The 25,114-nt window shown below is 38.5% G+C and overlaps 2 non-coding genes across 2 annotated transcripts; both read right to left on the bottom strand.

Annotated features, from left to right (window-relative positions):
* Positions 1 to 18,652: 18,652 nt before the first annotated feature.
* Positions 18,653 to 18,760, bottom strand: LOC148576417 (small nucleolar RNA R71). The gene has a single exon (XR_015902977.1). It is a non-coding gene; the product is annotated as a small nucleolar RNA R71 (small nucleolar RNA).
* A 560-nt stretch (positions 18,761 to 19,320) lies between these two features.
* On the bottom strand, positions 19,321 to 19,428 carry LOC148576416 (small nucleolar RNA R71). The gene has a single exon (XR_015902976.1). It is a non-coding gene; the product is annotated as a small nucleolar RNA R71 (small nucleolar RNA).
* Between the last annotated feature and the right edge of the window lie 5,686 nt (positions 19,429 to 25,114).

Here is a 25,114-nt window from a genome sequence, read left to right as displayed (position 1 = left end):
CACAGAACTCTGGTAGATCAGGGGAGCTCGGCCGACATCTTATTCAAACCTGCTTTTGACAAGATCGGGTTAGAAGAGAAAGAACTAAAAGCCTATCCTGACAATCGTTTTGGGTTAGGAGACATCCATCCAACCCCTCAGCTTTATCTCTTTGCATACCACTTTTGGTAAGGGGACGAAGTTGGTGCACGAAATTGTGATCCTTAACAACGGCGCCAAAAACTTGGTGCTCGGAACGTAATTCACACAATGCATGCAAGAACAATTTGAATGTCAAGATGAACACCAAGAACTTATTTTTGAAAATTTTTAAGGAAAGAAAAACATGTAAGACACCAAACTTAGAAATTTTTAATGTTGAGACACTAACAAATTGAAAATGCATATGGAAAACAAGAAAAGACACAAAACATAAAAATGCAAAGATCAAACAAGGGAAATCATCAAGAACAACTTGAAGATTATAATGAACACCATGCATGAATTTTTTTTTCGAAAATTTTAATGAAAAATTAAAGATATGCAATTGACACCAAACTTAAAAATTTGACACAAGACTCAAACAAGAAACACAATATTTTTGGTTTTTTATGATTTTATTAATTTTTTTTGTATTTTTTGAAAATAAGAAATAAAAAGCTTAAAATTAAAATACAATTACCTAATCTGAGCAACAAGATGAACCGTCAGTTGTCCAAACTCGAACAATCCCCGGCAACGGCGCCAAAAACTTGGTGCACAAAATTGTGATCCTTAACAACGGCGCCAAAAACTTGGTGCTCGGAACGTAATTCACACACTTTGTCACAACTTCGCACAACTAACCAGCAAGTGCACTGGGTCGTCCAAGTAATAAACCTTATGTGAGTAAGGGTCAATCCCACGGAGATTGTCGGCTTGAAGCAAGCTATGGTCACCTTGTAAATCTTAGTCAGGCGGATTCAAATGGTTATAGAGTTTTAACAATTAAAAGATAATTAAAATATAAATAGGATAGATATACTTATGTAATTCATTGGTGAGAATTTCAGATAAGCGTATAGAGATGCTTTCGTTCCTCCAGAACCTTTGCTTTCCTGCTGTCTTTATCCAATCATTTCCACTCCTTTCTATGGCAAGCTTTGTGTAGGGCATCACCGTTGTCAATGACTACTTCCCATCCTCTCAGTAAAAATGGTCCAAGATGTGCTGTCACCGCACGGCTATTCATCTGTCGGTTCTCGATCATACTGGAATAGGATTCAGTAATCCTTTTGCGTCTGTCACTACGCCCAGCACTCGCGAGTTTGAAGCTCGTCACAGCCATCCCTTCCCGGATCCTACTCGGAATACCACAGACAAGGTTTAGACTTTCCGGACCTCAAGAATGGCCACCAATAGTTCTAGCCAATACCACGAAGACTCTGATCTCACGATCAGAAGGCTAAGAGATACACATTCAAGCTTGTTTGCATGTAGAACGGAAGTGTTTGTCAGGCACGCGTTCATAAGTGAGAATGATGATGAGCGTCACATAATCATCACATTCATCATGTTTTTGAGTGCGAATGAATATCTTAGAGAAGAAATAGGCTTGAATTGAATAGAAAAACAGTAGTACTTTGCATTAATTCATGAGGAACAGCAGAGCTCCACACCTTAATCTATGGTGTGTAGAAACTCTACCCTTGAAAATACATAAGTGATATTGGTCCAGGCATGGTCGAATGGCCAGCCTCCCAAAGAGTGTTCAATCATCAAAACATGATCAAAAGATGTCTAACACAATAGTAAAAAGTTCTATTTATACTAAACTAGTTACTAGGGTTACAAGAATGAGTAATTGATGCAGAAATTCACTTCCGGGCCCACTTGGTGTGTGCTTGGGCTGAGCATTGAAGCTTTCACGTGCAGAGGTCTTTCTTGGAGTTAAACGCCAGTTTGTAACCTATTTCTGGCGTTTAACTCTGCTTTGCAACCTGTTTCTGGCGTTTAACTCCAGAATAGGGCAGAGAGCTGGCTTTGAACACCAGTTTGCATCGTCTAAACTCGGGCAAAGTATGGACTATTATATATTGCTGGAAAGCCCTGAATGTTCACTTTCCAATGCAATTAAGATCGCGCCATTTGGACTTCTGTAGCTCCAGAAAATCCACTTTGAGTGTAGGAAGGTCAGAATCCAACAGCATATGCAGTCCTTCTTCAACCTCTGAATCTGGTTTTTACTCAAGTCCCTCAATTTCAGCCAGAAATTACTTGAAATCACAGAAAAACACACAAACTCATAGTAAATTCCATAAATGTGATTTTTATTTAAAAACTAATAAAAATATACAAAAAACTGACTAAATCGTACTGAAAACTATGTAAAAACAATGCCAAAAAGCGTATAAATTATCCGCTCGTCACAACACCAAACTTAAATTGTTGCTTGTCCCCAAGCAACTAAAAATCAAATAGGATAAAAAGAAGATAACATACTATAAATTCCAAAATATCAATGAAACTTAGCTCCAATCAGATGAGCGGGACTAGTAGCTTTTTGCCTCTTGAATAGTTTTGGCATCTCACTTTATCCCTTGAAGTTCATAATGATTGGCATCTATAGGAACTTAGAATTCAGATAGTGTTATTGATTCTCCTAGTTCAGTATGTTGATTCTTGAACACAGCTACTTGATGCGCATAAACTTGTTATGCTACGATTTAGGAAATTGCACGATCGGCAAAATTCCTTCCGGCAAGTGCACCGGTTATCGTCAAGTAAAAACTCACAATAGAGTGAGGTCGAATCCCACAAGGATTGGTTGAGTGAGCAATTCAGATTAGAAGTGTGTTCTAGTTGAGCGGAATCAAGATTTAGATGAGAATTGCGAAATGTAAAATTGGCGGGAAAAGTAAATGACAAGAAATCAAAATGGCGGAATCTTAAATGGCATGAATTAAAGAGCAGAAACTAAATTGCTGAAATTAAAAGGGGAATGGGGATGATTGCATGAATTGAGTGGCAGAATGTAAAGAGAAAGTGGAAATCAGAAATGGGGAATTCATTGGGTTATAGGAGATATTGAGATCTCCGAATCAAAACATGTTTATCTCTTCCTCAACCAATGCGTTCATTGAATTTTGCTTGGCAATCTTATATGATTGGATCCCAATCCCTTGGCTCACCAATTCTCTCTAAAAACAAACAAATTCCCAATCCCTTGGTTTAAATGTTCATAAGAAGAGATGATGCTTGATCACTGATTATACCACACAGTTTCATGAACCACAATTTGGTAGGATTACATGTCACAATATCCATCCAAACCCCAATCCAATTCACTGTGAGAAAGCTTCTCTAGCATGAATCCTCCATTCCTTTCCCAAGGTTCCGAAGGATTCCAAGTATGGGTAGTTTCTTTCCCAAGACAACTACTCAATGGAATTAGATCGAGAAGCTTTCTAACAAAATTCAAGAGAAAAGATTGAAGAAGAAGATAAACTATTATTGATTCATTGAATTACAATAGAGCTCCCTAACCCAATGAAAGGGGGTTTAGTGAATCATAGCTCTGAATTCAATTACAAAGAAAAGGAAAACTAGCTAAAAGTGAAAGTAAAAGTCAAAGTCCCCATCAGGGGCTGGATTCCCCTTCAATCCCCCCCTCTAAATGCAGAAACTAAGGCCTTTAAATAGGCTCCCTAAATTACAAAATGAAAATGAAATTCAAAGCAAATTACAAACAAATGAAAATAAACTATTCTAGATGATTCTTGTGGCCTTGATTTGGTGTTGTTGATGGGCCTTGCTTGCTTGAAGGGCTGAGTGACATAATTGATCCAAAAAGGATAATGATCCATTAAACTACACTCAAATGTTGCACCCCCTTTCTTGAGTCGTCACTTTGTTCTCTTGTCAACCTTGCCAATTTGATGCCAAATATAGACTATTATACCTCGTTGGAAAGCTATGGATGTCAGCTTTCTAACGCAACTGGAAGCACCTCAATTGGATCTCTACAACTCGAGTTATACTCCATGGAAGGTGAAGAGGTCAGCTGGCCTGATTGCATGTTGGTACTATGCTCTTCTATGCACATTACGGGGCTGTTTTCTCCCTCAATTTTTAGTATCCACCATGCATGCCATATATGCTTGGAAAGCTCTAGATGTCTTCTTTCCAATGCATTTTGAATCACCTCATTTGGAGTTTTGTAGCTCAAGTTATTTATGTTTGAAGAAGGCATGGTCAAGCTGTTCCATATAACACGTTTAAGCTTCAGTTTAAGGTTAAACTGAAGCTTAAACGTGGAAATGGAAAAGGTAGCCCTGGAGGTCGAACACGTTTAAGCTCCAGTTTGAGGTCAAACTGGAGCTTAAACGTGGAAATGGAGAGAGCAACCCTGGAGGAGAAAACTTGGTCGAACACGTTTAAGCTCCAGTTTGAGGTCAAACTGGAGCTTAAACGTGGAAATGGCTCCCTGGTGCTTTTCCCATTCTGGCGTTTAACCTCCAGTTTAAGGTTAAACTGGAGGTTAAACGTGGAACTCCTTCCTGAGTGGCATTCTCATTCTGGCATTTAACCTCCAGTTTGAGGTCAAACTGGAGGTTAAACGTGGAATGCTTCTTTGGTGAGACTTTTCATTCTGGCGTTTAACCTCCAGTTTAAGGTTAAACTGGAGGTTAAACTTCAATTCCAGCATTATATGGCTTGGTAGTTTAAGTTCCAGTTTAAGCTTAAATTGGAACTTAAACTCCACATGTGATATTCAAGCTTCCTTTATTGATTTTGTTGCTTCCTTGCCTAGCCTCTTCTTCCCTGAAATCATCCAAACAATTGCATCAAAGTCTTGCAAAAATTCATGAGAATTCTTCCATTCATAGCTTTCAAGGAATATAACTAAAAACTCATGGAATTTGCATCAAAATCTTCATGTTGAATGATTTAAGACAAGCATGACTATTTGGCCCAAAATGATTACTTAAGGCTCAAGAAAATGCATAAAACAACTAAAAATAAAAGAAAAAAGGCTAGTGAAACTAGCCTAAGATGCCTTGGCATCACTACTTTATGAGTCTTGGCCGTGGCCCTAAGCACTTTGTTTTCCAGTATTACCACCGGATACATAAATGCCACAGACACAAAACTGGGTGAACCTTTTCAGATTGTGACTCAGCTTTGCTAAAGTCTCCAATTAGAGGTGTCCAGGGTTCTTAAGCACACTCTTCTTTTGTTTTGGACCTCGACTTTAACCGCTCAGTCTCAAGTTTTCACTTGACACTTTCATGCCACAAGCACATGGTTAGGGACAGCTTAGTTTAGTCGCTTAGGCCAGGATTTTATTCCTTTAGGCCCTCCTATCCATTAATGCTCAAAGCCTTGGATCTATTTTACCCTTGCCTTTTGATTTTAAGGGTTATTGGCTTTTTGCTCTTGCCTTTTGGTTTAAAGAGCTTTTGGCTTTTTCTGCTTGCTTTTTCTTTTTCTTTTTCTTTTTTTTTCGCCATTTTTTTCTTTTTTTTCGCAAGCGTTTGTATTCACTGCTTTTTCTTGCTTCAAGAATCATTTTTATGATTTTTTAGGTTATCAAATAACATGTCTCCTTTTTCATTATTCTTTCAAGAGCCAACATATTTAACATTCATAAACAACAATTTCAAAAGACATATGCACTGTTCAAGCATTCATTCAGAGAACAAAAAGTATTGTCACCACATCAAAATAATTAAACTAATTTCAAGGATGAATTTGAAATTCATGTACTTCTTGTTCTTTTGTAATTAAAGCATTTTTCATTTAAGAAAGGTGATGGATTCATAGGACATTCAGAGCTTTAAGACATAGATACTTAGACACTAATGATCATATAGTAAAGACACAAACATAAACATAAAGCATAGTAAACGAAATACAGAAAAAAATAAATAGACAAAGAGATTAAGGAACGGGTCCACCTTAGTGAGGGTGGCGTCTTCCTCTTCTTGAAGAACCAACGGTGCTCTTGAGCTCCTCTATGTCTCTTCCTTGTCTTTGTTGCTCCTCCCTCATAGCTCTTTGATATTCTCTAATCTGATGGAGAATGATGGAGTGCTCTTGGTGTTCCATCCTTAGTTGTCCCATGTTGGAACTTAATTCTCCTAGGGAGGTGTTGATTTGCTCCTAATAGTTCTGTGGAGGGAAGTGCATCCCTTGAGGCATCTCGGGAATTTCATGGTGAGGAATTTCCTCATGCTCTTGTTGAGGTCCATGATCTCTTGTTTGCTCCATCCTTTTCTTAGTGATGGGCTTGTCCTCTTCAATGAGGATGTCTCCCTCTATGTCAATTTCAGCCGAATTGCAGAGGTGACAAATGAGGTGAGGAAAGGCTAACCTTGCCAAAGTGGAGGATTTGTCAGCCACCTTGTAGAGTTCTTGAGGTATAATCTCATGAACTTCTACTTCCTCCCCAATCATGATACTGTGGATCATGATGGCCCGGTCTATAGTAATTTCAGACCGGTTGCTAGTAGGAATGATTGAGCGTTGAATAAACTCCAACCATCCTCTAGCTACAGGCTTAAGGTCCAGTCTTCTTAATTGAACCGGCTTGCCTCTTGAGTCAACTTTCCATTGAGCTCCTTCCACACATATGTCCATGAAGACTTGGTCCAACCTTTGATCAAATTTGACCCTTCTAGTGTAAGGGCGTGCGTTTTCTTCCATCATTGGCAAGTTGAACGCCAGCCTTACATTTTCTGGACTGAAATCTAAGTATTTCCCCCGAACCATGGTAAGCCAATGCTTTGGATTCGGGTTCACACTTTGATCATGGTTCCTAGTGATCCATGCGTTTGCATAGAAATCTTGAACCATTAGGATCCCGACTTGTTGAATGGGGTTGGTGAGAACTTCCCAACCTCTTCTTCAGATCTCATGTCGGATCTCCGGATACTCATTCTTTTTGAGCTTGAAAGGAACCTCAGGGATCACTTTCTTCTTGGCCACAACTTCATAGAAGTGGTCTTGATGGACCTTTGAGATGAATCTCTCCATCTCCCATGACTCAGAGGTGGAAGAAATTGCCTTCCCTTTCCTCTTTCTTGAGGTTTCTCTGGCCTTAGGTGCCATTAATGGTTATGGAAAAACAAAAAGCTATGCTTTTACCACACCAAACTTAAAATGTTTTCTCGTCCCCGAGCAAAAGAAGAAAGAAAGAAGGAGAAGAAGAAGAAAAATAGAGGAGAGGGAGAGAGGTGTCTATTTGGTCAAGGGGAAGAAGAAAGGGTTGTGTTGTGTGAAAATGAAGAAGGAAAGAGGGGTTTATGTAGGAGTGGGGGAAGGTTTAGGGTTCGGCCATTAGGGTTGGGTTTGGGAGGGAAAAGAGTTTGAATTTTAGAGGTAGGTGAGGTTTTGGGGGAAGAGAGGATGGATGTGAGTGGTGAAGAGGTGATGGGAAAGAGTGATTGAGGTGATTGGTGAGGGGTATTTGTGGAAGAGAGTTATGAAAAGGTGCGAAGAGGAGAGAAGAAATTGTGGGGATCCTGTGGGGTCCACAGATCCTGAGGGGATCCTGTGGGGTCCACAGATCCAGTGGGGTTAAGGACTTAACATCCCTGCTCCAATTAGGCGTGTAAAACGCCCTTAGCATGCATGTCTGGCGTTAAACGCCAGCTTGCTGCTTGTTTTTGGCGTTAAACGCCCAAATGTAGCCTGTTTCTGGTGTTTAACGCCACTTCCATGCTCTGTTCTGGCGTTAAACGCCAGTCTGGTGCTTGTTTCTGGTGTTTAACACCAGCTTGATGCTTCTTTCTGGCGTTAAACGCCAGTTTGATGCTTCTTATTGGCGTTTAAATGCCAGTAAGTTCTTCCTCTAGGGTGAGCTGTTTTTAAAGCTGTTTTTCATTCTATTTTTGATTTTTCAGTAGTTTTTGTGACTCCACATGATCATCAACCTAATAAAACATGAAATAATAATAAAATAAAATAGATATAATTAAATAACATTGGGTTGCCTCCCAACAAGCGCTTCTTTAATGTCAATAGCTTGATAGTAAGCTCTCATGGAGCCTTACAGATGTTTAGAACATTGTTGGAACCTCCCAACACCAAACTTAGAGTTTGAATGTGGGGGTTCAATACCAAACTTAGAGTTTGGTTGTGGCCTCCCAACACCAAACTTAGAGTTTGACTATGGGGGCTTTGGTTGACTCTGTAGTGAGAGAAGCTTTTCATGCTTACTCTCCATGGTTACAAAAGGAGATCCTTGAGTTTTAAACACAAGGTTGTCCTTATTCAGTTGAAGGATCAATTTTCCTCTGTCCACATCAATCACAGCTCTTGCTGTGGCTAGGAAGGGTCTTCCAAGGATGATGGATTCATCCTCATCCTTCCCAATGTCTAGGATTATGAAATCAGCAGGGATGTAAAGGCCTTCATTCTTTACTAACACATCTTCTACCAGTCCATAAGCCTATTTTCTTGAGTTGTCTGCCATCTCTAATGAGATTCTGGCAGCTTACACCTCAAAGATCCCAAGTTTCTCCATTACAAAGAGTGGCATTAAGTTTATTCCTGACCCCAGGTCACACAATGTCTTCTCAAAGGTCATGGTGCCTATGTTACAGGGAATTAGGAATTTACCAGGATCCTGTTTCTTTTGAGGTAATTTCTGCCTATCCAATGCATTTAGTTCATTGGTGAGCAAGGGAGGTTCATCTTCCCAAGTCTCATTACCAAATAATTTGGCATTCAGCTTCATAATTGCACCAAGGTACTTAGCAAATTGCTCTTCAGTAATGTCTTCATCCTCTTCAAAGGAAGAATACTCATCAGAGCTCGTGAAGGGTAGAAGGAGGTTCAATGGAATCTATATGGTCTCTAGTTGAGTCTCAGATTCCTTTGGTTCCTCAAAGGGAAACTCCTTATTGATCACTGAACGTCCCAGGAGGTCTTCCTCACTAGGATTCACGTCCTCTTTCTCCCTTGTAGGTTCAGCCATGATGGTCAAATCAATGGCCTTGCACTCTCTCTTTGGATTTTCTTTTGTATTACTTGGGAGAGTACTAGGAGGAGTTTCAGTGACCATTTTACTCAGCTGGCCCACTTGTGCCTCCAAATTTCTAATGGAGGACCTTGTTTCATTCATGAAACTTAGAGTGGCCTTAGATAGATCAGAGACTATATTTGCTAAGCTAGATGGATTCTGCTCAGAATTCTCTGTCTGTTGCTGAGTGGATGATGGAAAAGGTTTGCTATTGCTGAACCTATTTTTTCCACCATTATTAAAGCCTTGTTGAGGCTTTTGTTGATCCTTTCATGAGAAATTTGGATGATTTCTCCATGAGGGATTATAGGTGTTTCCATAGGGTTCACCCATGTAATTCACCTCTACTATTGCAGGGTTCTCAGGATCGTAAGCTTCTTCTTCAGAAGATGCCTCTATAGTATTGTTGGATGATTCCTTCAATCCATTCAAACTCTGAGAGATCATATTGATTTGTTGAGTCAATATTTTGTTCTGAGCCAATATAGCATTCAGAGTATCAATTTCAAGAACTCCCTTCCTCTGAGGCGTCCCATTACTCATAGGATTCCTTTTAGAAGTGTACATGAACTGGTTATTTGCAACCATGTGAATGAGTTCCTGAGCTTCTGCAGGCATTTTCTTTAGGTGAATGGATTCACCTGTAGAATGGTCCAATGACATCTTTGATAATTCAGACAGACCATCATAGAATATATCCAGGATGGTCTATTCTGAAAGCATGTCAGAAGGACACTTTTTGATCAGTTGCTTGTATCTCTCCCAAGCTTCATAGAGGGATCACCTTCTTTCTGTCTGAAGGTTTGAGCATCCACTCTAAGCTTACTAAGCTTTTGAGGAGGAAAGAACTTGGCTAAGAAAGCCGTGACCAGCTTATCCCAAGAGTTCAGGCTATCTTTAGGTTGAGAGTCCAACCATATTCTAGCTCTGTCTCTTACAGCAAATGGGAAAAGCATAAGCCTGTAGACCTCAGAGTCAACCCCATTGGTCTTAACAGTATCACAGATCTGCAAGAATTCAGTTAAGAACTGAAAAGGATCTTCTGATGGAAGTCCATGAAACTTGCAGTTCGGTTGCATTAGAGAAACTAATTGAGGCTTTAGCTCAAAATTGTTTGCTCCAATGGTAGGGATTGAGATGCTTCTTCCATGTAAATTGGAATTTGGTTCAGTAAAGTCACCAAGCATCTTCCTTGCATTGTTATTATTTTCGGACATGTCTCCTTCTTTTTCGAAAATTTCTGTCAGATTTTCTCCAGAGAGTTGTGCTTTAATTAGCTTCCCTTAGCTTCCTCTTCAGAGTCCTTTCAGGTTCAGGATCAGCTTCAACAAGAATGTTCTTATCCTTATTCCTGCTCATATGAAAAAGAAGAAAACAGAAAAAAAATATGGAATCATCTATGTCACAGTATAGAGATTCCTTTATGTGAGTAGAAGAAGAAAAGAAATTCGAACACAGAAAGAGGGAGAGGGTTCGAATTTTTAAGAAGAAGAGAAGTGTTATTAGATAAATAAAATAATTACAAAGAGATGAGGGGGAGAGAATTTCGAAAATTAAATAAATGAAAATAAAAAATATTTTTATTTTTAATTATAAATTAAAGTTAAAATTCGAAAATTAAGAAGGAAAATAAAATTAAATCAAATTAAAATTTAAAACAAATAGTTAATTAAAAGAAATTTTGAAAAAGATTTTCGAAAATTAGAGAGAGAATTAGTTAGGTAATTTTGAAAAAGATATGATTGAAATAGAAAACTTTTAAAATCAAACAAAAAGTCAAGTAATTAATTGAAAAATATTTGAAAATCAATTTTTGAAAAGATAAGAAGTTAGAAAAGAAGTTAGAAAAGATTTTGAAATTGATTTTGAAAAAGATGTGATTGAAACTTATTTTGAAAAAGATTTGAAAAAGAAATTTAAAAAGATTTGATTTTGAAAATTAAAGTTGATTACTTGACTAACAAGAAACAAAAAGATATGATTTAAAATTTAAAGATTGAACCTTTCTTAAGAGGTAAGTAACAAACTTTAAAATTTTTGAATCAATCACATTAATTGTTAGTAAAGATTTTGAAATTATGGAACAAAATAGGAAAAAGATTTTTGAAAATCAATTTGAAATTTTCGAAAATTATGAAAGAGAAATGAAAAAGATTTTATTTTTGAAAAAGATTTGAAAAAGATAAGGTTTTTAAATTGAAAATTTGACTTGACTCATAAGAAACATCTAAATTTTAAAAATTTTTGAAAAAGTCAACTCAAATTTTCGAATTTTATGAGATGAAAAAGGGAAAGATATTTTTTTTATTTTTAAATTTTTAATGATGAAAGAGAAAAACAATAAAAAGACTCAAAGCATGAAAATTATGAATCAAAACACACAATGCATGCAAGAACACTTTGAATGTCAAGATGAACACCAAGAACACTTTGAATGTCAAGATGAACACCAAGAACTTATTTTTGAAAATTTTTAAGGAAAGAAAAACATGTAAGACACCAAACTTAGAAATTTTTAATGTTGAGACACAAAACAAGGGAAATCATAAAAATTCAAAGATCAAACAAGGAAAATCATCAAGAACAACTTGAAGATTATAATGAACACCATGCATGAATTTTTTTTCGAAAATTTTAACGAAAAATTAAAGATATGCAATTGACACCAAACTTAAAAATTTGACACAAGACTCAAACAAGAAACACAATATTTTTGGTTTTTTATGATTTTATTAATTTTTTTTGTATTTTTCAAAAATAAGAAATAAAAAGCTTAAAATTAAAATAAAATTACCTAATCTGAGCAACAAGATGAACCGTCAGTTGTCCAAACTCGAACAATCCCCGGCAACGGCGCCAAAAACTTGGTGCACGAAATTGTGATCCTTAACAACGGCGCCAAAAACTTGGTGCTCGGAACGTAATTCACACACTTTGTCACAACTTCGCACAACTAACCAGCAAGTGCACTGGGTCGTCCAAGTAATAAACCTTACATGAGTAAGGGTCGATCCCACGGAGATTGTCGGCTTGAAGCAAGCTATGGTCACCTTGTAAATCTCAGTCAGGCGGATTCAAATGGTTATAGAGTTTTAACAATTAAAAGATAATTAAATATTAAATAGGATAAAGATACTTATGTAATTCATTGGTGAGAATTTCAGATAAGCGTATAGAGATGCTTTCGTTCCTCCTGAACCTCTGCTTTCCTGCTGTCTTCATCTAATCATTCCCACTCCTTTCTATGGCAAGCTTTGTGTAAGGCATCACCGTTGTCAATGGCTACTTTCCATCCTCTCAGTGAAAATGGTCTAAGATGCGCTGTCACCGCACGGCTATTCATCTGTCGGTTCTCAATCATACTGGAATAGGATTTAGTAATCCTTTTGCGTCTGTCACTACGCCCAGCACTCGCGAGTTTGAAGCTTGTCACAGCCATCCCTTCCCGGATCCTACTCGGAATACCACAGACAAGGTTTAGACTTTTCGGACCTCAAGAATGGCCGCCAATAGTTCTAGCCTATACCACGAAGACTCTGATCTCACGATCAGAAGGCTAAGAGATACACATTCAATCTTGTTTGCATGTAGAACGGAAGTGTTTGTCAGGCACGCGTTCATAAGTGAGAATGATGATGAGCGTCACATAATCATCACATTCATCATGTTCTTGAATGCGAATGAATATCTTAGAGAAGAAATAGGCTTGAATTGAATAGAAAAACAGTAGTACTTTGCATTAATTCATGAGGAACAGCAGAGCTCCACACCTTAATCTATGGTGTGTAGAAACTCTACCCTTGAAAATACATAAGTGATAATGGTCCAGGCATGGCCGAATGGCCAAGCTCCCAAAGAGGCTTCAATTATCAAAACATGATCAAAAGATGTCTAACACAATAGTAAAAAGTTCTATTTATACTAAACTAGTTACTAGGGTTACAGGAATGAGTAATTGATGCAGAAATTCACTTCCGGGCCCACTTGGTGTGTGCTTGGGCTGAGCATTGAAGCTTTCATGTGCAGAGGTCTTTCTTGGAGTTAAACGCCAGTTTGTAACCTGTTTCTGGCGTTTAACTCTGCTTTGCAACCTGTTTCTGGCGTTTAACTCCAGAATAGGGCAGAGAGCTGGCGTTGAACGCCAGTTTGCGTCATCTAAACTCGTGCAAAGTATGGAATATTATATATTTCTGGAAATCTCTGTATGTCTACTTTTCAACGCAATTGAGAGCGTGCCATTTGGACTTCTGTAGCTCCAGAAAATCCACTTTGAGTGCAGGGAGGTCAGAATCCAACAGCATCTGCAGTCCTTCTTCAACCTCTAAATCTGGTTTTTGCTCAAGTCCCTCAATTTCAGCCAAAAATTATCTGAAATCACAGAAAAACACACAAACTCGTAATAAAGTCCAGAAATGTAATTTTTATTTAAAAACTAATAAAAATATACTAAAAATTGACTAAATCATACTGAAAACTATGTAAAAACAATGCCAAAAAGCATATAAATTATCCGCTCATCAGAAATCTAGAACTTTGAGCATAGACTACGTTGTGGTCGACGTAGCATCAGCCCACAATGTATTGATAGGTCGGAGAACTTTGAACCGACTAGCCACAGTTGTTTCCACTCCTCATCTCTGCATGAAATTTCCGATTTCAGAAAGATTTGCCACTATAAGACGATATCAGAAATTGGCACGAAAATGCTATAATGAGATCTTGAATCTATGGGGAAGCATAAAGGGTAAAGAATTCAACACTATTGAGCTCGGTGGTATCCGAGCACGAGAAGAGCTACGACCACAACCTGGTGGAAAAATTGAAGAAGTACAAATCGAATACTAGGCATAGAAAACAACAAGTATAGGAGCTAACATCGAAGAATAATTAAAAGCAGACCTCATTAAGAACTTACAACAAAACTCCGACCTCTTCGCCTGGAAAGCCTCCGATATGCCCGGGATAAACCCTGACATTATGTGTCACAAGCTTGCTGTCTACCCATGCTCACGACCTATTCAACAGAAGCGACGGAAGCTCGGCCCTGAAAGAGCACAAGTCATAGAAGAATAACTGCAAGCCTTATTAGAAGCCAGGTTCATAAAAGAGGTAAAATATCCTTTGTGTCTAGATAATGTAGTCCAAGTGAAGAAATAGAACAGAAAATAGAGAATGTGTGTTGATTATACCGACCTCAATGAAGCTTGTCCCAAAGACCCATACCCTCTTCTCAGCATTGATGCCTTGGTAGACTCAGCTTCAGGATAAAGGTACCTATCCTTTATGGGTGCATGCTCGGGTTATAACTAAATCCCGATGTACAAGCCGGACCAAGAGAATACCTCTTTCATCACTCCAAAAGCTAACTACTGTTACGTGATAATGCCTTTTGGATTAAAGAATGTTGGAGCCATGTATCAACGATTAATGAACAAGGTGTTCTCACCTCACCTTGGAAAATTAATGGAAGTATATGTGCATGTGATGAGCGGATAATTTATACGCTTTTTGGCATTGTTTTTAGTATATTTTTAGTAGGATCTAGTTACTTTTAGGGATGTTTTCATTAGTTTTTATGTTAAATTCACATTTCTGGACTTTACTATGAGTTTGTGTGTTTTTCTGTGATTTCAGGTATTTTCTGGCTGAAATTGAGGGACTTGAGCAAAAATCAGATTCAGAGGTTGAAGAAGGACTGCTGATGATGTTGGATTCTGACCTCCCTGCACTCAAAATGGATTTTCTGGAGCTACAGAACTCAAAATGGCGCGCTTCCAATTGCGTTGGAAAGTGGACATCTAGGGCTTTCCAGAAATATATAATAGTCCATACTTTGGCCAAGAATAGACAACGTAAACTGGCGTTCAACACCAGCTCTCTGCCCAATTTTGGCGTCCAGCGCCAGAAAAGGATCCAAAACCAGAGTTGAACGCCAGAAATGGATCAAAACCTGGCGTTCAACTCCACAAATGGCCTCTGCACGTGAAAAGTTAAAGCTCAGCCCAAGCACACACCAAGTGGGCCCCGGAAGTGAATTTATGCATCAATTACTTACTCATGTAAACCCTAGTGACTAGTTTATTATAAATAGGACCTTTTACTATTGTATTAGACATCTTTGGATCTTTGGATTATCTTTTGATCTATTGATCACGTTTTGGGGGCTGGCCATCTCGGCCATGCCTGGACCTTTCACTTATGTATTTTCACGGTAGAGTTTCTACACTCCATAGATTAAGGTGTGGAGCTCTGCTGTTCCTCAAAGATTAATGCAAAGTACTACTGTTTTCTATTCAATTCATCTTATTTCCCTTCTAAGATATTCATTCGTACTTCAATCTGAATGTGATGAACGTGACAATCATCATCATTCCCTATGAACGCGTGCCTGACAACCACTTCCGTTCTACCTTCGACTGAATGAGTATCTCTTAGATCTCTTAATCAGAATCTTCGTGGCGTAAGCTAGAATGATGGCGGCATTCAAGAGAATCCAGAAAGTCTAAACCTTGTCTGTGGTATTCCGAGTAGGATTCAATGATTGAATGACTGTGACGATCTTCAAACTCGCGAGTGCTGGGCGTTAGTGACAGACGCAAAAGGAGGGTGAATCCTATTCCAACATGATCGAGAACCGACAGATGATTAGTCGTGCTGTGACAGTGCATGTTAGCATATTTTTCACTGAGAGGAGGGGATGTAGCCACTGACAACGGTGATGCCCTTGCATAAAGCCAGCCATGGAAAGGAGTAAGACTGATTGGATGAAGATAGCAGGAAAGCAGAGATTCAGAGGAACAAACGCATCTCTATACGCTTATCTGAAATTCTCACCAATGAATTACATAAGTATCTCTATCCCTATTTTATTAATTAATATTCGAAAACCACATAACTGTTTTATATCCGCCTGATTGAGATTTGCAAGGTGACCATAGCTTGCTTCATACCAACAATCTCCGTGGGATTCGACCCTTACTCACGTAAGGTATTACTTGGACGACCCAGTGCACTTGCTGGTCAGTTACACGTAGTTGTGAACCATGGTCTTGGCATCATGTTTTTGGCGCCATTTCCAGGAAAAGAAAGAGCAATGAATTTTACATAATTAAAGTGTAATCACGATTCCGCGTACCAAGTTTTTGGCGCCGTTGCCGGGGATTGTTTGAGTTTTCGGCAAGCTTTTGGTCCGGTAACATCAGTGCCAAGTTTTGATCCGGCAACAACGCCAAGTTTTTGGCGCCGTTGCTGGGGATTGTTCGAGTATGGACAACTGACGGTTCATCCTGTTGCTCAGATTAGGTAATTTTCTTTTTATTTTATTTTCAAAAATTTTTCAAAAATATTTCTAAAATTTTCTCATCTGTTTTCGAAAAAAAAATAAAAAATGTTTTCAAAAATAAATTATTCTCTGGCTTCAAAATTTTTAAGAATGAATTCTAGTGTTTCATGAAGCATGTGAAGCCTGGCTGGCTGTAAAGCCATGTCTAATTCCTTTGGGAATGAGTATGTCAGGCGTGTCATGTCTGAATTACATGCTGAAGCTTGGCTGGCCATTGGCCATGTCTAGTGTTTTGGACCGGAGCTTTCATTGAAAGCTTGGCTGGCTAGTGAGCCATGTCTAATTCCTGGACTGAAGCTTTAGACTAAGAATGCAAGATTCCTGGAATTCATATTAAAAATTTTGGAATCCTTATTTTTTTTTCTTTTTCATATAATTTTCGAAATAAAAATCCAAAAAAAAAAATTAGAAAATCATAAAAATCAAAAAATATTTTTCTGTTTCTTGTTTGAGTCTTGAGTCATGTTATAAGTTTGGTGTCAATTGCATGTGCATCTTGCATTTTTCGAAAATTCTCATGCATTCATGGTGTTCTTCATGATCTTCAAGTTGTTCTTGGTAAGTCTTCTTGTTTGATCTTGATGATTTTTTGTTTTGTGTCTTTTCATGTTTATCATATGCATTCTTGAATTCTTAGTGTCTAAGCATTAAAGAATTCTACGTTTGGTGTCTTGCATGTTTTCTTTGCATTAAAAATTTTTCAAAATTGTGTCTATGATGTTCATCTTGACATTCATAGTGTTCTTGGTGTTCATCTTGACATTCATAGCATTCTTGCATGCATCACATGTTTTGATCTAAAAATTTCATGCATTGCATCTCTTTAGTGTTTTTCTCTCATATCATAAAAATTTCAAAAAATCAAAAAAATATCTTTCCCATTTTCTCTCATCAAATTCGAAAATTTGGATTGACTTTTTCAAAAATCTTTAAAATCAAATTGTTTCTCATGAGTCAAATCAAATTTTCAATTTGAAAATCTTATCTTTTTCAAAATCTTTTTCAAAAATCAAATCTTTTTCAAAATTCTTAGTTATTTTCGAAAATTCCAAAAAAATATTTTTCAAAAATATTTTTCTTATTTTTATACCAAATTTTCGAAAATAACAATAACAATTAATGTTTTGATTCAAAAATTTCAAGTTTGTTACTTGCTTGTTAAGAAAGATTCAAACTTTGAGTTCTAGAATCATATCTTGTGATTTCTTATGAATCAAGTCATTAATTGAGATTTTAAAAATCAAATCTTTTTCAAAATTAATTTCTAAAATATCTTCTTATCTTACCTTTTTCAAAAAGTTGGTTTCAAAATATCTTTTCTAACCTCCTAACTTCTTATCTTTTCAAAATTTGTTTCAACTAACTAACTAACTTTTTGTTTGTTTCTTAACTTTTTCAAAACTACCTAACTAACTCTCTTTCTCTAATTTTCGAAAATATCTTCCCTCTTTTTCAAAAATTTCTTTTTAATTAACTAATTATTCTTATTTTTATTTTTGATTTTAAAAATTTTTGAAAAATACTAACAATTTTCAAAAACCATTTTCGAAAATCACTAACTCTTTTTCAAAAATATTTTTCGAAAATTCTCCCTCTCCCATCTTATTCTATTTATTTATTCATCTACTAACATCTCATCTTACATCCCAACCCTCTTCACAGTTGTGTTTCTTCCATTATATTACATTCTTTGTCTCCCTCTTTTCTTCCACTCGCACAGGGATCCCTATACTGTGGTATAAAGGATCTCTATTATTATTATTATTTTTCTGTGCCCTCTTCTTTGTCATATGAGCAGGAGCAAGGATAAGAACATTCTTGTGGAAGCAGATCCAGAACCTGAAAGGACTCTGAAGAGAAAATTAAGAGAAGCTAAATTACAACAATCCAGAGATAACCTTTCAGAAATTTTCGAACAGGAAGAGAATATGGCAGCCGAAAATAATAATAATGTAAGGAAGATGCTTGGTGACTTTACTGCACCTAATTCCAATTTACATGGAAGAAGCATCTCCATTCCTGCCATTGGAGCAAACAACTTTGAGCTGAAACCTCAATTAGTTTCTCTGATGCAGCAGAACTGCAAGTTTCATGGACTTCCATCTGAAGATCCTTTTCAGTTCTTAACTGAATTCTTGCAGATATGTGATACTGTTAAGACTAATGGAGTAGATCCTGAAGTCTACAGGATCATGCTTTTCCCTTTTGCTGTAAGAGATAGAGCTAGATTATGGTTGGATTCTCAAACCAAAGACAGCCTGAACTCTTGGGATAAGCTGGTCATGGCTTTCTTAGCCAAGTACTTTCCTCCTCAAAAGCTGAGCAAGCTTAGAGCTGATGTTCAAACCTTCAGACAGAAAGAAGGTGAATCCCTCTATGAAGCTTGGGAAAGATACAAATAGTTGACCAAAAAGTGTCCTTCTGACATGCTTTCAGAATGGACCATCCTGGATATATTCTATGATGGTTTATCTGAGTTATCAAAGATGTCATTGGATACCTCTGCAGGTGGATCCATTCACCTAAAGAAAACGCCTGCAGAAGCGCAAGAACTCATTGACATGGTTGCTAATAACCAGTTCACGTACACTTCTGAAAGGAATCCTGTGAGTAATGGGATGCCTATGAAGAAGGGAGTTCTTGAAGTTGATACTCTGAATGCCATATTGGCTCAGGATAAAATATTGACTCAGCAAGTCAATATGATCTCTCAGAGTCTGAATGGAATGCAAGCTGCATCCAACAGTACTCAAGAGGCTTCTTATGAAGAAGAAGCCTATGATCCTGAGAACCCTGCAATAGCAGAGGTAAATTATTTAGGTGAACCTTATGGGAACACCTATAACTCATCATGGAGAAATCATCCAAATTTCTCATGGAAGGATCAACAAAAGCCACAACAAGGCTGAGGATAAAATCTCTCAGCCTGAACTCTTGGGATAAGCTGGTCATGGCTTTCTTAGCCAAGTACTTTCCTCCTCAAAAGCTGAGCAAGCTTAGAGCTGATGTTCAAACCTTCAGACAGAAAGAAGGTGAATCCCTCTATGAAGCTTGGGAAAGATACAAATAGTTGACCAAAAAGTGTCCTTCTGACATGCTTTCAGAATGGACCATCCTGGATATATTCTATGATGGTTTATCTGAGTTATCAAAGATGTCATTGGATACCTCTGCAGGTGGATCCATTCACCTAAAGAAAACGCCTGCAGAAGCGCAAGAACTCATTGACATGGTTGCTAATAACCAGTTCACGTACACTTCTGAAAGGAATCCTGTGAGTAATGGGATGCCTATGAAGAAGGGAGTTCTTGAAGTTGATACTCTGAATGCCATATTGGCTCAGGATAAAATATTGACTCAGCAAGTCAATATGATCTCTCAGAGTCTGAATGGAATGCAAGCTGCATCCAACAGTACTCAAGAGGCTTCTTATGAAGAAGAAGCCTATGATCCTGAGAACCCTGCAATAGCAGAGGTAAATTATTTAGGTGAACCTTATGGGAACACCTATAACTCATCATGGAGAAATCATCCAAATTTCTCATGGAAGGATCAACAAAAGCCACAACAAGGCTTTAATAATGGTGGAAGAAACAGGTTTAATAATAATAAACCTTTTCCATCATCTACTCAGCAAAAGACAGAGAACTCTGAACAAAATAATTTTAATTTATCAAATTTAGTCTCTGATCTATCTAAGGCCACTCTGAGTTTCATGAATGAAACAAGGTCCTCCATTAGAAACTTGGAGGCACAAGTGGGCCAGCTGAGTAAAAGGATCACTGAAATCCCTCCTAGTACTCTCCCAAGCAATACAGAAGAAAACCCAAAAGGAGAGTGCAAGGCCATTGAATCAATTGCCATGGCCGAACCTGTGAGGAGAGGAGATGACGTGAATCCCAAGGAGGGAGACATCCTGGGACGTCCAGTGATCAATAAGGAGCTTCCCTCTGAGGAACAAAAGGACTCTGAGGCTCATCTAGAGACCATAGAGATTCCATTGAACCTCCTTATGCCCTTCATGAGCTCTGATGAGTATTCCTCTTCTGAGGAGAATGAGGATGTTACTGAAGAGCAAACTGCCAAGTTTCTTGGTGCAATCATGAAGCTGAATGCCAAATTATTTGGCATTGATACTTGGGAAGTTGAACCTCCCTTGTTCATCAATGAACTAAGTGATCTGGATCAACTGACATTGCCTCAGAAGAGACAGGATCCTGGAAAGTTCATAATACCCTGTACCATAGGCACCATGATCTTTAAGGCTCTATGTGACCTTGGTTCAGGAATAAACCTCATGCCCCTCTCTGTAATAGAGAAACTGGGAATCTATGGGGTGCAAGCTGCTAAAATCTCATTAGAGATGGCAGACAGTTCAAGAAAACAGGCTTATGGACAAGTAGAGGACGTGTTAGTAAAGGTTGAAGGCCTTTACATCCCTGCTGATTTCATAGTCTTGGATACTGGAAAGAAAGAGGATGAATCCATCATCCTAGGAAGACCTTTCCTGGCCACAGCAAGAGCTGTGATTGATGTTGACAGAGGTGAAATAGTCCTTCAATGGAATGAGGACTCCCTTGTGTTTAAAACTCAAGGATCTCCCTCTGCAACCATGGAGAGGAAGCATGAAAAGCTTCTCTCAAAGCAGAGTCAACCCAAGCCCCCACAGTCAAACTCTAAGTTTGGTGTTGGGAGGCCACAACCAAACTCTAAGTTTGGTGTTGAACTCCCATATCCAAACTCTAAGTTTGGTGTTGGAGAGTTTCAACAATGCTCTGAACATCTGTGAGGCTCCATGAGAGCCCACTGTCAAGCTATTGACATTAAAGAAGCGCTTGTTGGGAGGCAACCCAATTTTTATTTATCTAACTATATTTTTCTTAATTATATGTCTTTATAGGTTCATGATCATGTGGAGTCACAAAATAAATATAAAAGTTGAAAACGGAATCAAAAACAGCTGAAGAAAAAATCACACCCTGGAGGAGCATCTGTCTGGCGTTCAGCGCCAGAACAGAGCATGGTTCTGGCGCTGAACGCCCAAAATGGGCAGCTTCTGGGCGCTGAACGCCAGAACAGGCATGGTTCTGGCGTTCAACGCCAGAAATGGCACACAAATGGGCGTTGAACGCCCAAAATGGCCACCAACCTGGCGCTGAACGCCCAGAGTTGTGCGCAAAGGCATTTTTACATGCCTAATGGGTGCAGGGATGTAAATCCTTGAACACCTCAGGATCTGTGGATCCCACAGGATCCACTCAGGATCTGTGGACCCCACAGGATTCCCACCTACCTCCACTCACTTCTTCTCACCACTTTCTTTTACATAACCCCATAAACACTCTTCCCCAAAAAACCCTTCACCAATCACCTCAAACTCTCTTCCCCATCACCTCTTCACCACTCACATCCATCCACTCTTCCCCATAAACCTACCTCATAAACTCCACCTACCTTCAAAAATTCAAAACCAATTTCCCACCCAAACCCACCCATACGGCCGAAACCTTTCCCCTCTCCCTTCCCTATATAAAGCCCTCCATTCTTCATCAAATTCACACAACACACCCCTCTACACCCTTCTTGGCCGAAACACTCCCCACTCTCCCTCTCCTCCATTTCTTCTTCTTCTTCATCTATTCTTTCTTTTATTGCTCGAGGGCGAGCAAAATTCAAAGTTTGGTGTGGTAAAAGCATAAGCTTTTTGTTTTTCTATTACCATTGATGGCACCTAAGACCGGAGAATCCTCTAGAAAGGGGAAAGGGAAGACAAAAGCTTCCATATCCGAGTCATAGGAGATGGAAAGGTTCATCTCCAAATCCCATCAAGACCACTTCTATGATGTTGTGGCCAAGAAGAAGGTGATCCCCGAGGTCCGTTTCAAACTCAAAAAAAATGAGTATCCGGAGATCTGACATGAAATTCAAAGAAGAGGTTGGGAAGTTCTAACAAATCCCATCCAACAAGTCGGCATCCTAATGGTTCAAAAGTTCTATGCCAATGCATGGATCACCAAGAACCATGATCAAAGTAAGAACCCGGATCCAAAGAACTATGTTACAATGGTTCGGAGGAAATACTTAGATTTTAGTCCAGAGAATGTGAGGTTGGCGTTTAACTTGCCCATGATGCAAGGAGATGAACGCCCCTACACTAGAAGGGTCATCTTTAATCAAAGGTTGGACCAAGTCCTTATGGACATATGTGTAGAAGGAGCTCAATGGAAGATTGACTCCAAAGGCAAGCCGGTTCAACTAAGAAGATTGGACCTCAAGCCTGTAGCTAGAGGATGGTTGGAGTTCATTCAATGCTCAATCATTTCCACTAGCAACCGGTCTGAAGTTACTATAGACCAGGCCATCATGATCTATAGCATCATGATTGGAGAAGAGGTGGAAGTTCATGAGATTATACCTCAAGAACTCTACAAGGTGGCTGACAAGTCCTCCACCATGGCAAGGTTAGCCTTTCCTCACCTCATTTGCCACCTATGCAATTCGGCTGGGATTGACATAGAGGGAGATATCCTCATTAAAGAGGACAAGCCCATCACTAAGAAGAAGATGGAGCAAGCAAGAGAGCCCATTCATGGAGCTCAAGAGGCGCAAGAAGCTCATTACCATGAGATTCTGGAGATGCCTCAAATGCACTTTCCTCCACAAAATTATTGGGAACAAATCAACACCTCCCTAGGAGAATTGAGTTCCAATATGGGACAACTAAGGGTGGAACATCAAGAGCACTCCATCATGCTTCATGAAATAAGAGAAGATCAAAAAGCAATGAGGGAGGAGCAACAAAGACAAGGAAGAGACATAGAAGAGCTCAAGGACATCATTGGTTCCTCAAGAAGGAAACGCCACCATCACTAAGGTGGATTCATTCCTTGTTCTTGCTTTCTCTGTTTTTTGTTTTCTATGTTATGTGCTTATCTATGTTTGTGTCTTCATTACATGATCATTAGTAGTAGTAACTATGTCTTAAAGTTATAAATGTCCTATGAATCCATCACCTCTCTTAAATGAAAAATGTTTTAATTCAAAAGAACAAGAAGTACATGAGTTTCGAATTTATCCTTGAACTTAGCTTAATTATATTGATGTGGTGACAATGCTTCTTGTTTTCTGAATGAATGCTTGAACAGTGCATATGTCTTTTGAAGTTGTTGTTTAAGAATGTTAAATATGTTGGCTCTTGAAAGAATGATGACTAGGAGACATGTTATTTGATAATCTGAAAAATCATAAAAATGATTCTTGAAGCAAGAAAAAGCAGCAAAGAACAAAGCTTGCAAAAATAAATAAATAAATAAATATAATAGGCGAAAATAATAGAAAGAAAAAGAAAAAGCAAGCAGAAAAAGCCAAAAGCTCTTAAAACCAAGAGGCAAGAGCAAAAAGCCAATAACCCTTAAAACCAAAAGGCAAGGATAAATAAAAAGGATCCCAAGGCTTTGAGCATCAGTGGATAGGAGGGCCTAAAGGAATAAAATCCTGGTCTAAGCGGCTAAACCAAGCTGTCCCTAACCATGTGCTTGTGGCGTGTAGGTGTCAAGTGAAAACATGAGACTGAGCGGTTAAAGTCAAGGTCCAAAGCAAAAAAAAGAGTGTGCTTAAGAACCCTGGACACCTCTAATTGGGGACTTTAGCAAAGCTGAGTCACAATCTGAAAAGGTTCACCCAATTATGTGTCTGTGGCATTTATGTATCCGGTGGTAATACTGGAAAACAAAGTGCTTAGGGCCACGGCCAAGACTCATAAAGAAGCTGTGTTCAAGAATCATCATACTGAACTAGGAGAGTCAATAACACTATTCGAAATCTGAAGTTCCTATAGATGCCAATCACTCTGAACCTCAATGGATAAAGTGAGATGCCAAAACTATTCAAGAGGCAAAAAGCTATAAGTCCCGCTCATATAATTGAAGCTATGTTTCATTGATAGTTTGGAATTTATAGTATATTCTCTTCTTTTATCCTATTTGATTTTCAGTTGCTTGGGGACAAGCAACAATTTAAGTTTGGTGTTGTGATGAGCGGATAATTTATACGCTTTTTGGCATTGTTTTTAGTATATTTTTAGTAGGATCTAGTTACTTTTAGGGATGTTTTCATTAGTTTTTATGTTAAATTCACATTTCTGGACTTTACTATGAGTTTGTGTGTTTTTCTGGGATTTCAGGTATTTTCTGGCTGAAATTGAGGGACTTGAGCAAAAATCAGATTCAGAGGTTGAAGAAGGACTGCTGATGCTGTTGGATTCTGACCTCGCTGCACTCAAAATGAATTTTCTGGAGCTACAGAACTCAAAATGGCGCGCTTCCAATTGCGTTGGAAAGTAGACATCCAGGGCTTTCCATCAATATATAATAGTCCATACTTTGGCCAAGAATAGATGACGTAAACTGGCGTTCAACGCCAGCTCTCTGCCCAATTCTGGCGTCCAGCGCCAGAAAAGGATCCAAAACCAGAGTTGAACGCCAGAAATGGATCAAAACCTGGCGTTCAACTCCACAAATGGCCTCTGCACGTGAAAAGTTAAAGCTCAGCCCAAGGACACACCAAGTGGGCCCCGGAAGTGAATTTATGCATCAATTACTTACTCATGTAAACCCTAGTGACTAGTTTATTATAAATAGGACCTTTTACTACTGTATTAGACATCTTTTGATCTTTGGATTATCTTTTGATCTATTGATCACGTTTTGGAGGCTGGCCATCTCGGCCATGCCTGGACCTTTCACTTATGTATTTTCACGGTAGAGTTTCTACACTCCATAGATTAA

The sequence above is a fragment of the Arachis ipaensis genome, chromosome B1, assembly GCF_059453495.1.
Source record: "Arachis ipaensis isolate K30076 ecotype BB chromosome B1, ASM5945349v1, whole genome shotgun sequence".
NCBI lineage: Eukaryota > Viridiplantae > Streptophyta > Magnoliopsida > Fabales > Fabaceae > Arachis > Arachis ipaensis.
Note: the sequence above shows the minus strand (reverse complement) of the source record. Positions and strands in the feature narration are given on the sequence as shown.